The sequence below is a fragment of the Podarcis bocagei genome (genome assembly GCF_964188305.1).
Source record: "Podarcis bocagei genome assembly, chromosome: 7".
NCBI classification, from domain to species: domain Eukaryota; kingdom Metazoa; phylum Chordata; class Lepidosauria; order Squamata; family Lacertidae; genus Podarcis; species Podarcis bocagei.
The window spans coordinates 83,921,609-83,937,986 of NC_138132.1; the positions used below are offsets into that span (position 1 = coordinate 83,921,609).

Sequence of the window (16,378 nt, forward strand, 5' to 3'; positions counted from 1 at the left end):
TGTACTGTATTGTTCTTTTTTGTTTTGTTTTGTAGTGTTTAAATTGTTGGAAAAGTAATTTTTTTTTTTAAAAAAAAGAGTTTGAGCCTTGCAATGCTGGATCCTGATGCCTCCTTAAAGATATTGTTTCTTTATTTACGCATCTGCATCGATAAGCGCACTTTTTTCTATAAGGAGCTTAAGGTGGCATTCCTGCTCCTCCCCGCCCCCAACCCCCGCGATAGCAACCTTGTGAGGTAGCTTAGGCTGACAGGTGCTGACTGGCCCAAGGTCATTCTCAGTATTTGAAATATGCTGTATTACTAGCACAGTAAACAGATACAGCAGACTTTCCTTTTATGTTCAAAGGTCTGCATTGAAAAAGTGCATTTAACGAAAGCAACGTGGAGGGCAGCCAGATCTCCACAAAGAGGCAGTGCCATAACTGTGGTGCGGCCACCAAGAAGGCCCTGCTATGTGCGGTTGATCCGCAGACTACGCTCACCAAGGGCACCTCAAAAAGAACTTAAAACCAAGGTAGGTAAGAAGGCAGCCCTTAAAATGCTCACCAGTTGCTCCCAGAGACACAACTCTGGAACTTCCTGCCTAGTGGAGCCAGAGTGGTTCCCTCCCTGCTGTCTCACCAGCAGGTGAAGACCTTGTTCCAACAGGCTTTGGGGAACTGACTGCTTTTAATGAGAAGGCTGATGATGTGCTGTAATTATCTGTATGGTTTTAATAGATCTTTTATATGTGTATAAAATAACTGGGGGTATTGTTTATGTTGGTTACGGTGTTTTTATATTGTAAACCGCCCTGTGATTCTTGGATGAAAGGTAGTATAGAAACTCTCTCTCTCTATATATATATATATGTATTCTGTATGACTTTTTTTGAGCTGAAACTCACCAGAGCTTAGTTCCAGCAGCTCTCAGGGTCCATGGTGACTTCTGGCACCTCTTTTTCCAGAAAAATAGCACTGGTAGATGATGATAGATAGATAGATAGATAGATAGATAGATAGATAGATAGATAGATGATAGATAGACAGATAGACAGACAGACAGATCTCTGTGTGTGTGTTCTATTTTTAATGTTTGTTTTTCTATGTTTTTAGCAATTTTTGTTTTTATCTGTAAGCCACCTTGAGTCGCATCAAGGTAAAAGGAAGGGTATAAATAAATATAGTAGTATTAGTAGTAGTAGTAGTAGTAGTAGTAGTAGTAGTAAATGCTTTGATAATCAGGCACACTAGTACTAACACTTTGAACTGGGCCTGGGTACAATGTATTTGAACTTATTTTGTAGCTAATCTTTCAATTTTCTTGCTGTCAGGATTTGGGAACTTCTAGCCTGGGGGCCAAATGTGCCCTCCAGAACTCTCTGCCTGGCCCTCAGCACATCTCTGAGGCCACACCCCTCCCAGAGCCTGCTCTGTGCCCTCCTCATGGGTATAGCCAAGGGGGGTAGCTGCCCCCCCTTAAATCAATCAAAATCAATACAGTGGTACCTCAGGTTACAGACGCTTCAGGTTACAGACTCCGCTAACCCAGAAATAGTACCTTGGGTTAAGAACTTTGCTTCAGGATGAGAACAGAAATTGTGCAGCGGCAGCAGGAGGCCCCATTAGCTAAAGTGGTACCTCTGGTTAAGAACAGTTTCAGGTTAAGAACGGATCTCTGGAATGAATTAAGTTCTTAACCCAAGGTAAAGGTAAAGGGACCCCTGACCATTAGGTCCAGTCGCGGACGACTCTGGGGTTGTGGCGCTCATCTTGCTTTACTGGCCAAGGGAGCCGGCGTACAGCTTCCAGGTCATGTGGCCAGCATGACTAAGCCTCTTCTGGCGAGCCAGAGCAGCGCACGAAAACGCCGTTTACCTTCCCGCCGGAGTGGTACCTATTTATCTACTTGCACTTTGACGTGCTTTCAAACGGCTAGGCTGGCAGGAGCAGGGACTGAGCAACGGGAGCTCACCCTGTTGCGGGGAATCAAACTGCCGACCTTCTGATCAGCAAGCCCTAGGCTCTGTGGTTTAACCCACAGCACCACCTGCGTCCCTAACCCAAGGTACCACTGTACAAATCAATAGAAATCTGAGGTTCTGGCTCCCTCACCAAAAGCCCGTCCCCCCTAACAAGAATCCTGGCTATGCCCATGGCCCTCCTCAAGTGCTTTTGCCTGGCTGTGAAGGGTCCTTGAACTGAGACGATGCCCCTTTGCTTTGCCTGGAAAGAGGACAGAGAAAAACACTTGCCTTGTGCTGTGATGGTTAAAGCATAGCTGCCCTGACTCTTACCTGTACAAAGGTAAGTCATGTCCGTTGCTCTGCAGACCCCCAAGGTGGACCTTGTACTATTGATTGGATAGAGTTTAGGGTTGGTTCAGAATCTTCTCTCTTCTTCCAAACCCCTCTCGAAGAGTCAGTGAGTGTGATCTTAGCATCCCTTCTGAAAAGGCCACCAAAAGCACAGGTGCTCGGGCCCTGAGTTGGGCGTGTTGCCAGCCTTCCATAGCCATGGGACAGGTTCCCCCCATGCCTCTGGTATCCACACTTGGCACTCAGGAGGCAAGAATCGAAAGTGGCCTCTTTGGTGGATCTCAGACAGGCATTCCCAAACTGGTGCATTCTGGATGTTTTGAAAGACATACTTGCTGGGACCTGAGGGGCATCGCAGTCTGAAATTTATGGAGCTCACGAGGCAAGTGATGGCTGTTTTAAGAGACTGTGATGAGTCTCTCCATGCAGCCACCTTTGCAAGTGGATTCTGCAGAAATAGCTTCTCTCCCCGTCTCTCTCATTCACGAACAGGCACACGTGGGCAGGATGACATCAGTCAATTCACCTCTAAAAGAACCTCTTTTGTTCGCCTTCCTCTTGGGTGACCTAATGCAGAAATCATTTCCCCAGAGAATTTTGCCAAAGGGAGGTATGGGAAGAATTTTTCACAATTTTCGTCTGAAGTTTGGCATCCTAGCTCTACACTTTTATCAAGGTAAAAAGTGAGCTCACTTCTGGAGGACAGACTTTTTTGAGCACTGCCAACGGGGAGCGAGGTAGGATACTACTCTCCAAAAGATTTTCCTTTGGGAAAGCTGGTGGTTTGATCAAATGCTAAGATGCCCACTCAGATTGCCTACTGCAACCTTCTGTTTTAAAGAGCCTCATCATTTAATCCTTGGCCATCATTCCAAGAGCTCTGTAGGACAGACCACTGTTCACAACAACAACAACAACAACAACAACAACAACAACAACAACATTATAATTCATTCTTTATACCCCGCCCATCTGGCTGGGTTTCTCCAGCCAGTCTGTGCGGCTTCCAACAGAACACTAAAATACAATAACCCATTAAACATTAAAAGCTTCCCTAAACAGGGCTGCCTTCAGATGTCTTCTAAAAGTCTGGTAGTTGTTTTTCTCTTTGACATCTGGTGGGAGGGCGTTCCACAGGGCGGGTGCCACTACCGAGAAGGCCCTCTGCCTGGTTCCCTGTAACTTGGCTTCTCGCAGTGAGAGAACCGCCAGAAGGCCCTCGGTGCTGGACCTCAGTGTCCGGTCAGAACGATGGGGGTGGGGACGCTCCTTCAGGTATACTGGACCAAGGCCGTTTAGGGCTTTAAAGGTCAGCACCGACACTTTGAATTGTGCTCAGAAACATACTGGGAGTCTTTCAGGAACGGTGTTATATGGTCTCGGTGGCTGCTCCTAGTCACCAGTCTAGCTGCCACATTCTGGATTAGTTGTAGGTTCCAGGTCACCTTCAAAGGTAGCCCCACATAGAGCACATAGCAGCAGTTCAAGCGAGAGATAACTCTGACATTGCAGATGTGAGGCTTGCAGCCCCTCAGTTCATGACCAAACTTAAAAAATACATTGGTACCTCGGGTTAAGATCTTAATTCGTTCTGGATGTCCGTTCTTAACCTGAAACTGTTCTTAAACTGAAGCACTACCTTAGCTAATGGGGCCTCCTGCTGCTGCCGTGCCGCCGCTGTGCGATTTCTGTTCTCATCCTGAAGCAAAGTTCTTAACCCGAGGTACTATTTCTGGGTTAGCGGAGTCTGTAACCTGAAGTGTATGTAACCTGAAGTGTATTTAACCTGAGGTACCACTGTATACTGGTTATATTCCCAAGTTTGTACTACACCTGCTCTCACTAAATAAACTCTGCACATGCTCAGAGGTGGCCATGGACCCCTGGCATTCAAAACACTTTTCAAAAAAATTCATCGAGCTCAAATGAAGACCTGTTTTGCTTCCCCCTTTCTGAGGTAGAACGTATATTGTGGAAGTGCATGGGCTGATTTAAGAACACATTAAGAGCACTGCTGGGTTAGATTGAGGGCATGGTTCATTTTGCCCACCTACCGTACTTTTCGCAGTGGCCAGCCAAATGCCCCCAGGAAGTCTGGGGCAGGGCATGAAGGCAACAGCACTCTGCCATCACTTGGCTCCAGCGGTTGTTTTTTCAAAGGTAGACTGCTTCTGAACATGCAGGCTCTGTTTCGCCACCCTGCCCGATACCCACGTGCAGGCCTCTCCACTTCCGTGCAGTTGAGTTGCGTTGAATATTTGTTAGAAAGGTGGAGGCATAAATGCTGGAAATGAGAACAGTCACCTCTGAAATCTAGCCCAGCCAGTAAGTGCTGCTGCTGCTGCTGCTTGGGGGCAAGGTGCAAACATGGAACTGTGGCTTATGTGAAGAAGCACTACTTCCTGTTGCCTGCCCTGAATCCGCTGCCAAACATATTGCAATCTAGTCTAATAGGATGCAAGTGGGAAGCTCGCTTACTCCTTGCCAAGCATAATTTTAATAAACCTTCCCGCCCCGCCAGACACCATTTTCTCTCCTTAAAAACAAAATATCAAACTACATTTAACATTGCGTCATAAAACAGTTTAAAGATCTGGCAATGCACATCGTTTAATTATCTATAGAAATAAATTGATGCATTTATGAGACATAAAATTATATCCTTGCAACTTCAGTGTTCCAGTTGGAAGGTATTATTATTTTTCTAAAACTAAAAAAAAATAACACCAAACACATTGGCTTTTCCATGCTCCAAACCCCTGGTCACCTTGCTTGCAGTGCTCTGGCGTTCTGTTTAATTCCTTCTTGATATAGATTGTTTTTCCTTTCTCATTTCACCATTTGGCTTCTTACAGTTTGCCTTTAATTAACAGCCCCACCGCTCGCTCCACAACAGCTGCTATTTGCGTTGTTGTTTTTTTTTAAAGTGCACATTATATGCAAAGAGGCATTTAACAGCAAGCCTAGTTGCCACCCTCTCCCCCAACGACCCCTTTGCCTGCTTTTCTTGCATCCCTTTGGAGAAATTATTGTTTCCCTTCTGTCCTCTGCGCCCCTCCCCTCCAGTTCTAAGTGACCCTTCTAAAAATATAAACCAGTGTGGCATTTATTCTGCCACTATAAATATTAACGGAGGCGGAAAAGCGAGCCTGTAAAGTTCAGGTGAGGCCCGCAGGCCAAACGCCATCCCAGGCAGAAGAAAGCAGGGAAACGGATTGTAAAGGTTCAGCCAGAGCCGTAACAGCAATTTGTTTTGAAGAGAGCAGCCGGCACGCAAGGTGCAGATGCCAGGAAGCCACTGCAGCCCCTTCCTTCCAGCTGTTGGCTTTTGCTGCAAAAAGAAGCAGCTGCCAGCCTCGGGGTCCGCAGGCGAGACCTTGTGTGTGAAGGCAGTTAAAACTGCACTAAATGCATCTTGAGTGGTTGTGGGTTAATCCCCAAGCAAGGCCATTTCGAAAGCATTTCGGTGCCTTACGGGGGAATGTGCAGCTGGCAATCTGCAGAAGGTAACCTGCAGCTTGAAAGATGCTTGGAAACGTGCAGGTGATGCACAGTTTGCTGTGGTTTAACTGAGCCTCACAGATCAGATCTACCAGCCTTTGAAGGGTGCCCAGGATGATGCCGCCTCTGGTCTCAAATGTCCCAGCTGAGAGGCGGGTCATCGGCCTCGTACCTCCAGGGTGACAGATGGGAGGATTGATGTAGGGCAGGACATTTTTGGCAAAAGGTTTTCTCTCTCTCTCGTTAGAAAAGAATTCCAAGGGAGAGACGTGTGGTGCAACCCAGCCAGGTACGCCTGTCTCAAGGTACTTCCTAGTCAGAATGGTTGGGCAACCTCAGAACAAGTTACCCAGGGATGTTGTGGAACATTCTTCCCTGGAAGGAGCTGGAGCGAGTTGATGCTCGCACAGTGAAACCCAGCACTTGTGAAGGATTGGAAGGAGCTGACTCATGACTAGTGCGCTTTGAGCCTGACCTCAGTGGCTCCCTGGTGCCTCAGCTGTGCAGGGTTTGGGGGGGGGCGGGTGTTGCGCTTTTTCTACCCATCGGAGACTGAATAAAATAAGTCTTTGAATAAGGGATTTGAATCAGCCCAAAACTGTCAAGAGTGTTACATTACCCACTATGCACATGACATTCTAAGGAGTGACATAATTCAGAAAGGTCGTATTTGCAAAGTGCCATATAAACAACAAAAACCACACACACGGAGGCACCCTTAGTGACCTCTCTGCTTTTGTTTTTAAGGTCCCTCTTCCTTCTGAACAGAAGCATTTCCTGAAATTTACATCAGAAGCCCGTTAAGTGTGTTTCTTAGGGCTTAACCGGAGGCAGGTCTCAGGCCCAGAACCTGTTTAAAATGTCAGGAGGACTCAACCCTGGAGTATTTGAAATGAAAATAAAGAGAGGGTGCCTCCGAGCATATACAGAGTGTCCTCTCTCTTGCCACTGACAGTGTGCCCTCCCAGCAGCGTAGGGGACAGGAACACCAGGGCAGAGGGTATGATTGCTGTGGTTTAAGATCTTCATATTTCCAGGTTGCTGTTTTCTTATTCATTAGCTTCTTTTATAGTGGCCGATCAACGTTGCATGACCTTTTTAAATATTTTGTTGGAAGCTGCCCAGTGTGGCTGGGTGGGGCAACCCAGTTAGATGGGTGGCATATAAAACAACAACAACAACAACAACTCACATCAAGCCCTCTAAATGGGCTGAGTGTGGCCCTGAATCCAAACATGCAGACTTTTGCACAAACTCATTGATGAATGTGGAAAGTTCTGGTAGTGGAACTGTTGCCTTTAAGCCCTCAGAGGTTCCTGCTGCCCCAGGGATATTTGCACAAAGGAGGCTGCTGCATTGGCAAAAGGTGACAGGCAGCCGGGAAGATGTTGCTCTCTTACCGTGACCCATGAAAGTAGGTCAGGAGGCAGAGATGGTGAGATTTTGTAACCAGAAGAAGAAACAGCCACTGCCAGGGGATGGAACCAGTTTGTTCCCAGGAGAGGGTGGAGTCTCCCCAGTTTGAAACAAGCAAAGCTAACAGGGACGGCTTAGGTCTAACTGGTCACAAGTAGGCCTCTGGGGAGGAAGGTGCCCTGGCGGTGGGTGATAAATCACTTGGGCTGCACAGAAATGGCTCCCAAGCCTGAGAACGGCCTGGCTGGGCGTCAGCCGAGAGACAGGAGTGCTGCTGACTCTGCCTTCTGCTCCCTGCCTTGCCTCCTGGGCAACCCCATTTCCCCAGCCCTCTCCCTTTGCCTCCTGCCCTTGCTGTTCATCTTCAGTTTCGCCTGTGACAACCTGGATTTTCTGCGCTGTGGGTTAAACCACAGAGCCTAGGACTTGCCGACCAGAAGGTCGGCGGTTCAAATCCCCGCGATGGGGTGAGCTCCCGTTGCTCGGTCCCTGCTCCTGCCAACCTAGCAGTTCGAAAGCACGTCAAAGTGCAAGTAGATAAATAGGTACCACTCCAGCGGGAAGGTAAACGGCGTTTCCGTGCACTGCTCTGGTTCGCCAGAAGCGGCTTAGTCATGCTGGCCACATGACCCGGAAGCTGTATGCCGGCTCCCTCGGCCAATAAAGCGAGATGAGCGCCGCAACCCCAGAGTCGGCCACAACTGGACCTAATGGTCAGCGGCCCCTTTACCTTTACCTTAAGCCTTAGAGCAGGGGTCAGCAACCTTTTTCAGCTGTGGGCCTGTCCACTGTCCCTCAGTCCATGTGGTGGGCTGGACTATATTTTTTGGGGGGGGAATGAACAAATTCCTATGCCCCACAAATAACCCAGAGATGCATTTTAAATAAAAGCACACATTTTACTCACGTAAAAACACGCTGATTCCTGGACCTTATGTGGGCCAGATTGAGAAGGCGATTGGGCCGCATCCTGCCCATGGGCCTTAGGTTGCCTACCCCTGCCGTAGAGGCTTGGAAGATTCACTGTGGGCTCCTGCATCGGGTTGCCATATTTCAAAAAGTAAAAACCAGGACACCCCAAAAGTTACTGAGCTTTTTTAAAGAAGATTGTTGATCCAAAATTGTTGATCCAAGATAAAGCACATTTCAGAAATTTCCCCCTGGATATACGGCAGCCCTATCCTTCACCCAAACAAGCCTCGCAAAAGCTGTTAGAAATCCCTTCTTGAAATTCCCAGGTGTCAAGAATGGTTATTTATGTATGCTGCTACAGCGGACCTATGTTTTGTTAGCCCAAAAATGGAAAATGAGCGAGGTCCCAACTAAAGAAGAATGGCAACTTAAGCTGACAGAATATATGCAGCTTGCAGACTTAACATATAAAATAAGAGAACAAGAAGAATATAGGTTTAGAGAAGATTGGAAAACGTTTATTGAATATATGCGTACACCTGAAAACGTGGTCAGCATTAAGATAAATTCAACAGTGTAAATAAGTCTTGATGGATGCAATAATGGAATACTGAATGGTTTAGTTTTTGTAAAGTATGCAGGGATTTATGATATGCAAAATGAAACATGGAAAGAGAAGAAAGGAAGTCATTGATATTTTAAGGATGTTTAAATGAGTATTTTAAATTGTAAAACAGAAAATTTAATAAAATTATAGTGGTGCTTTTTTCTGGGGGGATGCAGGGGTATGCATACTCCTAAACATTTTGTGAATCTAAGTTTGGACTCATTGAGGGGCAGTATTTCAATATGAATAGGAAAATGAGAGTACCCCTAAACATTTTTTTAAAGAAAAAAAGCACTGTGTGTGTCCCTGCAGCTACAATTCAGATGTGGATCCTGAGTGGACAGAAAGGGACATGTGTTTTGCTTTAAGCTAGGGGAGTGCCCAGCACTTCCCTGCTTTGCCCGGGTGAACTGGCCAAACTGGCCGTCACAAATGACAAGTAGACTCCGTTGAGGCTTGAGCTGTGGCTGGGCAGTATTGTGCTTAGGCAGCCAGGTCATAAAGAGCACAGTAACATGGGATTGCCAGCAACTGGTATTCAGAGGCAAAGCTGGCTCTGTTTTCATTTTTTATCCCCAAAGCTAGACATTGCTATGTGCAGATATATGTACATATGTCAGATATTGGAAGCAAACGGCAATTCCGACTGCTAAATAATGGCTGGGTACAGTGTGGGAATGGGCAAAAACCAACAAGAATGCTATTTAAGGTTGTGCAAAAGAAAAAGAGACAGGAATCCGTGTGTGTGGCACTTTACAAATTATACGGGGAGAGGTCCCTGCCCTGAGGCGCTTGCAGTCTAGACATCAGCACAGAGGAGACAGTGGATTGGAAGAGGAGAAAGAGGGATCCAAGCTGGAAAGAGGCTGCTGTTTCAGTTACATGATGTTTAGGCTATTTATTAGCATTAATAAATGGACACCTTCAATTTCTGCAGGGTTTAGCCAACTATAGCCAGATGGACGAATGGGCTTTAAAACATTATCGTTTAAAATGCAGTGACTTAGGTGTACTATCTCAATAAATACTGCTGGGGGGCAGGTTGTAAGCCAATTGGTCAGGCTTCTGTCCCTCTCTCTCTGTTCCCTTTCTCTGGAGTCAGTCTTGCGGTATGTAGACTGGCCACTTAGCTACCGCTGTCATCAGACACCCGCTTTTCCTTTTTAGATGTGGGCATCTTCCTGGCCTGTTTTGAAAAAGTGCCCCAGGGCCGATCCTGTCACGCAAAGAGAGCGCCATGCTCTACGTCAGTTCTGTGGTCGGGCCAAGAGGTCACACGTGCGTCTTCTGTCGGACAAAGATCTTGTTTCTGGGTCCCCGGAGTGACTTCGGCGAAACATGTCATTTGTGCTCCTCCTGCCGCTCTCCTCGGTGCACAGAGTGCTTTACAATTCCCAATGTTTCCATCCTCTCTCACAGCAAGGCCAGAGAGGTCCGCCTAAGCCAGTCTGCGGTTTGAGGGAGGATTACCGGCCCTGGGAAGCCTCCATCCTTGGCTTTAATGCACGCGATCCTCTGTGTTCAGGGATTGGGGCAGTTTCCTACAGCAAAGAGCTGCAGCTGCCGTTGGTGTTGCTTGGGACAAGCGCTGTCTCATCCTCCTCCCTGAGCTCGGTGGCAGTGCTGGCGGGGGGGGGGGAGGGACATTCTGGGATCAAATTAGAAGCTGGGGTGGCTTTTGTAATTCTGGGACTGTCCCTGGAATATCGGGAGACTCTGAGGGTACACTTCTGGGAAGAGTTGATGTGTGTTCGTTTCTTTGAATAAAGAGTTAACTTCCCTGACACCGAGTGAGTTATTACCACCTCACCAACGGTGTCCCCTAACACCGAGTGAATTATTACTGACCTGCTCCTTGCACCTCACCAACGGTGTCCAAAACCCCTCAGTTGTTGTTGTTGTCGTTTAGTCGAGTCTGACTCTTTGTGACCCCATGGACCACAACATGACAGGCACTTCTGTCTTCCACTGCCTCCCTCAGTTTGGTCAAACTCATGCTAGTAGCTTCGAGAACACTGTCCAACCATCTCGTCCTCTGTCGTCTCCTTCTCCTTGTGCCCTCCATCCTTCCCAACATCGGGGTCTTTTCCAGGGAGTCTTCTCTTCTCATGAGGTGGCCAAAGTATTGGAGCCTCAGCTTCAGGATCTGTCCTCCCAGTGAGCACTCAGGGCTGATTTCCTTCAGAATGGAGAGGTTTGATCTTCTTGCAGTCCATGGGACTCTCAAGAGTCTCCTCCACCACCATAATTCAAAAGCATCAATTCTTCGGTGATCAGCCTTCTTTATCGTCTAGCTCTCACTTCCATACATCACTACTGGGAAAACCATAACTTTTAACTATACGGACCTTTGTTGGCAAGGTGATGTCTCTGCTTTTTAAGACACTGTGGCGAAGGGGCTTGAATAACTCAGAGAAGCTATGAGCTATCTCGTGCAGGGCCACCCAAAATGGACAGGTCATAGTGGAGAGTTTCGACCAAACGTGATCCACCTGGAGCAGGAACTGGCAAGCCAACTCCAGTATCCCTGCCAAGAAAACTCCATGGACAAAGACAACAGGCATATGAAAAAAAACCCCTCAGTGTTTCCACCTAAAGACAATCTGAGGTCATGCACTGCCTCCACAAAGACTGCCTCTCTCTATGACCACCATTCTAGATCTGAGAGATGGCTGGGGTTTTTGGCCAACTAGAATTTCCTGGCTCTCCCCCCCCCCTCCCTACCTGCCCTTGGTTGCCAGAGATCCAACTTTTCTTCCATCCCTGTGCCTGCTAATACTGTGAACGCCTTGGGGGACTCAGAGGAGGCACCACCAAGAAAAGGCTTTGGAGATGGGCTAGGTTGGAAAGTCAAAGGCTCAGGCCTTTGGGCATCCTTGTGGGAAAGCTGGAATAGGAATTTGGAGGGGTCTTCTTCTGACCCATCCATGGCTTGCAGCTCCCCTTTGCCTGCCTTCCCTTGCACAGTCACCTCCCAGCTTCTAGCCCTGGGGGGGAGGAGAGGGAGGGGGGCATCTCTTCCTGGGTTCAGGCTGGTGGTGTCATCCTGTGGAATTTACCCTCCAGGCGAGGAAGTTCTCCATGCAGAGGAGCTTCACCCTCCAGAGCATTCCTTGCGATGTTTGTCACCCCAGCAACAAAAATGCGATCCTTCTCCTGCTTGGGATGAGAGGTTCCTTCCTTCCTTCCCTCCCTCCCTCCTTCCTTCCTTCCTTCCTTCCTTCCTTCCTTCCTTCCTTCCTTCCTTGAACTCCACACTCCTCTCTGTGTTACCCCACACAACAGTGGGCTCCCCTGGCTTGCCTGTCTCTTGTGACCAGCTGTGTGACCTTTGTCTCACTCTCAAGGGCTGACACGGGCAGGGAACTCTGTTAACATACCCACGTGAACTCTGGCAACGTTTTTAAAAGGCCTCCCCAACAGGCAAGGAGAGGGACAGCGTCTTAGGGTCCAGAAACAAGGGCTGCCCCAGCCAGTTGAGCACATGAAGGAAGCCTCCAGCTGCATTCACAAACCTGTTGCTGTGCATCCAATGTGCTGCACACCGCTTGTCTTAGCCACAACCAATGCCTTTTTTTTTCAGCCGGAGTGTGCCGGAGCATAGTTCTGGGACCTCTCAGGTGGGTGCCATTGCGGGCCGGTGTCCCCGCCACCCAATTCTTCCCTTCATGTACTTCCGAGAAGCCCAAAACGAACATTTCGTGTCAAAACGGAAGCTGCGAGTCTACAGCTGTTTTAGATCTATGACTCCACCTAGCTCCTTGGTCAAGCTATGGGACGGGGCCAATTCATATTTCCTTTTCTTCAAACCATCTCCCACGTATTGGCAGCAGGCTTTAAGCTTTCCAACCAGGCCTCTACCTTCACACGTGGGCGTGTTTGCACGAGGGCCCTTCCGAGCTTCCCTAGCCATCGAAGGGAGGCAGGGGCGCATTTATTTGACCTGCACCAGAACCAGGGGCGACCCCCAAACCAGCTAGGGAGACAGCTTGCCATAGTTTTTAGCACCTCCACGGCTGATGAACATAGCTGCTGTCAAATCAGCATCTGTTCAGGGCTGCCCTGAGTCGCCCGGCGACTTACTGTAACAACTTTGTGGTAAATTCAGGCATCTATTTTTCTTGGGGGGGGGGGGAGTGATGGCCCACAACTCGTATCCTGTTTTTTTTTTAAGGAAATAATGTATTTTGATGTGTTTCCCTCTCCAAAACCAGCTTTGAATCACACAGAGGAAAAGAACAACCTGGTTGCATTGCTGCTTGTGCACAGAATCTCTCGGTTGCCGCAGGGCCTGTGGTGGATCCGTCTAGCTTCCCAGGCAGAATAATTTTGACCCTTAACGGTTTGAACCCCACACGTTTATGTGATTGCCTCTAGCAGTCAAATCTCTGCCCCACCCCTGCCCACCCCATCCCACCCCACCCCGGATCTTTGCCAAGATTAAAAATCAACCCTCCTTTCCGCCTTTTGTTTCACCCCCTCCTTGCTCCCCACACCTGGACTTGTCAGGGGCAGATCACACTCCTTGCACATCTGCCACAAACCCTCAGATTTAATCTGTTGCTTTGTCTCTCCCCCCCCCCTCCTTCTCCTCCTTGGAGGTGGGCCAAGGAAGACGATTTCTGCCTGGATGAAAATGGATCTCTCACCCAGAGAAAGAAGTTGGGGAAAAGCAGGCAGAAGAAGCTCTATGGAGAGGAAAAGAAATCTTGCAGGGTGAACAACAGTCGAAAAAGCAAACCCAGATGCCTTCCAAATTAGTTCCTATAATTTGAATGAACCCTGCGGGGGATGCGGGTGGCGCTGTGGGTTAAACCACAGAGCCTAGGACTTGCCAATCAGAAGGTCGGCGGTTCAAATCTCCACAACGGGTTGAGCTCCCGTTGCTCGGTCCCTGCTCCTGCCAACCTAGCAGTTCGAAAGCACCTCAAAGTGCAAGTAGATAAATAGGTACCGCTCCGGCGGGAAGGTAAATGGCGTTTCCGTGCACTGCTCTGGTTTGCCAGAAGTGGCTTAGTCATGCTGGCCACATGACCCGGAAGCTGTATGTCGGCTCCCTTGGCCAATAAAGCGAAATGAGCGCCGCAACCCCAGAGTCGGCCACAACTGGACCTAATGGTCAGGGTCCCTTTACCTTTAACGAACCCTGCAAGACATCAAGGCCAGCCTTCCCCAAGCTGGTGCCCACCCTGTGGTTCTGAGTGGACTACGTTACCGGAGGCTGGTGAGAGTTGTAGGTCCAAAACATCAGGGGAACACCAGCTTGGGAGAGGTTGGTTGAATCCAGAGAGGCCTGTAGAATAAAAACAGGCTCACTTCCGTTTGATAATTTCTGACCCTTTGGACCTCCCACTCTGTGCTTGGGAGAAGGGAGAGAAGCACCTGCTCTACATTTTCACGTTGGGGAAAGCACCACTTTTTACTACTAGAATTATTGTTAGAGGCAGAGGAGCTCTAGCTGGAGAGTGGACAATGGTGGTGCTGGGAACTGCAGCGCTGGCGCCCAACCTACCTTGCAGGGTTGTTGTGGGCATAAAATGGGGGAGGGGAGAATGGTGTCTGCCACCTTGAGCTCCTTGGAAGGAAGATGGAATATAAATGTAATAATAAATAGAAGCAAGCAAGCAAACAAACAAACAAACAAACAAACAATAAAAGCATACTGCTGCAGGATCTGCAGAAAGCAGCCCTGAAATAGGAAAATTAACTGAGGGGATGTGTTCCCAGATCCAGCTGTTGTAGCCTGTGCATCCCTTAAACCCCAGAGCCAGCTTCCAAAACGAGGTGCCCACAAGAGACCTGGCAACACGCTAGAGACCACCACTCCCTCAAGGCCCTGGCAGGCCAGCAAGCTCCCCTCTGGGCTCATGGCTGGCAGTGCAGAGCAGGAGAGGCAGCCGCCATCCTTGCCTGCCTATTTCACAGCAATTAGCAATTAAGGGGCTTGTTAACCTTTACACCCCTTTCCCCTCTCCAGCAGGAAGGGTGCTGGGTAGATGCTGGGAGCTGCTGGGGGCTTGCATCAGCTTGGGGCCAGAGCTGGTGAGCTTTCCCAAGAAAGGAGGGGGCAGAACTCAGATCCATGTTTAATGGAGAACTTGTCCGGTTTGTGCGAAAAGACAATGGGGAGGCTTTTCCATTTTCCTTTGACGTTGCAGAGAAAACATTTGGTCAGTTTGGGAATCAAAAATGGTTTCAGGTCGGTCTTCCTGTGCTGATCTATGTACGTGCTTGGTTGGTACACTTATGAACATTTATTATATATCTAAGACTTTAAATCCGGAAGCTGAGGCTCCAGTACTTTGGCCACCTCATGAGAAGAGAAGACTCCCTGGAAAAGACCCTGATGTTGGGAAAGATGGAGGGCACAAGAAGAAGGGGACGGCAGAGGACGAGATGGTGGGACAGTGTTCTCGAAGCGACCAACATGAGTTTGACCAAACTGTGGGAGGCAGTGGAAGACAGGAGTGCCTGGCATGCTCTGGTCCAGGGGGTCACGAAGAGGCGGACATGACTAAACCACCAAACAACAACAATTTATGGACCTACAGTGGTACCTCTGGTTGCGAATGGGAAGAAGAAGAAGAAGAAGAAGAAGAAGAAGAAGAAGAAGAAGAAGAAGAAGAAGAAGACGACTTTAAAATTCTTATCACAATCTGAAACACAGCCATCCTTCAAAGTTGGCCATACAGTTTCCCTGGCCAAGCAATGTTTACCAAAATGCAGGTGGACTGGAGTAGATTGGTGAGGAAGGCATATAGAAGGGAAAACATAAGGCCCTCACCATCCTGTCTGTCACTTCACAAGGACTTTTTAACACATTCCCACCTCCTGCAGTTTGGGGGTACTTCTTGTGTGAAAAGGAGCTCACTTAAAGATTGCTCTAAGAGGTGCCAAATTCCTTCAGCAATGAGCCCACAACTGAGTAAAAGAAAGCATGGACAGACTTCCACTTGTGCCTGGGTCCGAGCAGTTTTCCCTTATGATAAAAAGAGCTCAATACAATAATAGGGAGACATGGAAGAGCTGCTCTCCCCATGCCCAAAAGGAGTCCCTGTTAACATACAGCCTTCGGTAAGCTGGGGGACAGCCACCTGAACCCGTTCAAGTTGGAAGTACTGTAACACATTTGCATCAGTCCTGGCTTTATAAGCACAAAGATTAACACAGGGAAAAATTGGGCTGGCAGTTACCGTAACCTGAAAATGCTGAATATGTTGAGGGGTGTAGCAGCCAGATGTCAATTCAAGCACCATCTCTTTGGCCAGGAGTGGGAGGGGGCTTTCTGCATGTGAAAAGCAGGGCAAGGGGGGGGGGGAACCACCACCTCCACCAGCCCCCTGCCCCCCTCCCCATCACACCTCCCCCCCCCCCCAGCTGAGCTGCGTCTTTGTGGTTGTTTAATGAGCAAGGAAATAGCCCTCGGTTTGCAACACGCCAGCCCACCTCCCCAGCCCAGGCCTGTTTGTTCCCCCCAGCCATTAGCAAGGATGCTTCCTGGCCTCCCTCCCGTCAAAGGGGGGCCCTTAATGGTTATACAAGGGGGCGGGGGGCGCGGCCGTCTTCTTTTTTTGAAAGGAGTCGGGCTTGTAAAACTCTTCACCACCCAGGCTCGCCATCCTGCAGAGGAATTTCAAAGCTCAG

At 48.6% G+C, this 16,378-nt stretch overlaps 1 long non-coding RNA gene across 1 annotated transcript; it reads left to right on the forward strand.

Annotated features, from left to right (window-relative positions):
* Positions 1-212: 212 nt before the first annotated feature.
* On the forward strand, positions 213-10,399 carry LOC308592100. The gene is made up of 3 exons (XR_014010376.1): positions 213-516; positions 9,902-9,933; positions 9,964-10,399. It is a non-coding gene; the product is annotated as an uncharacterized lncRNA (long non-coding RNA).
* The last annotated feature ends 5,979 nt before the right edge of the window (positions 10,400-16,378 follow it).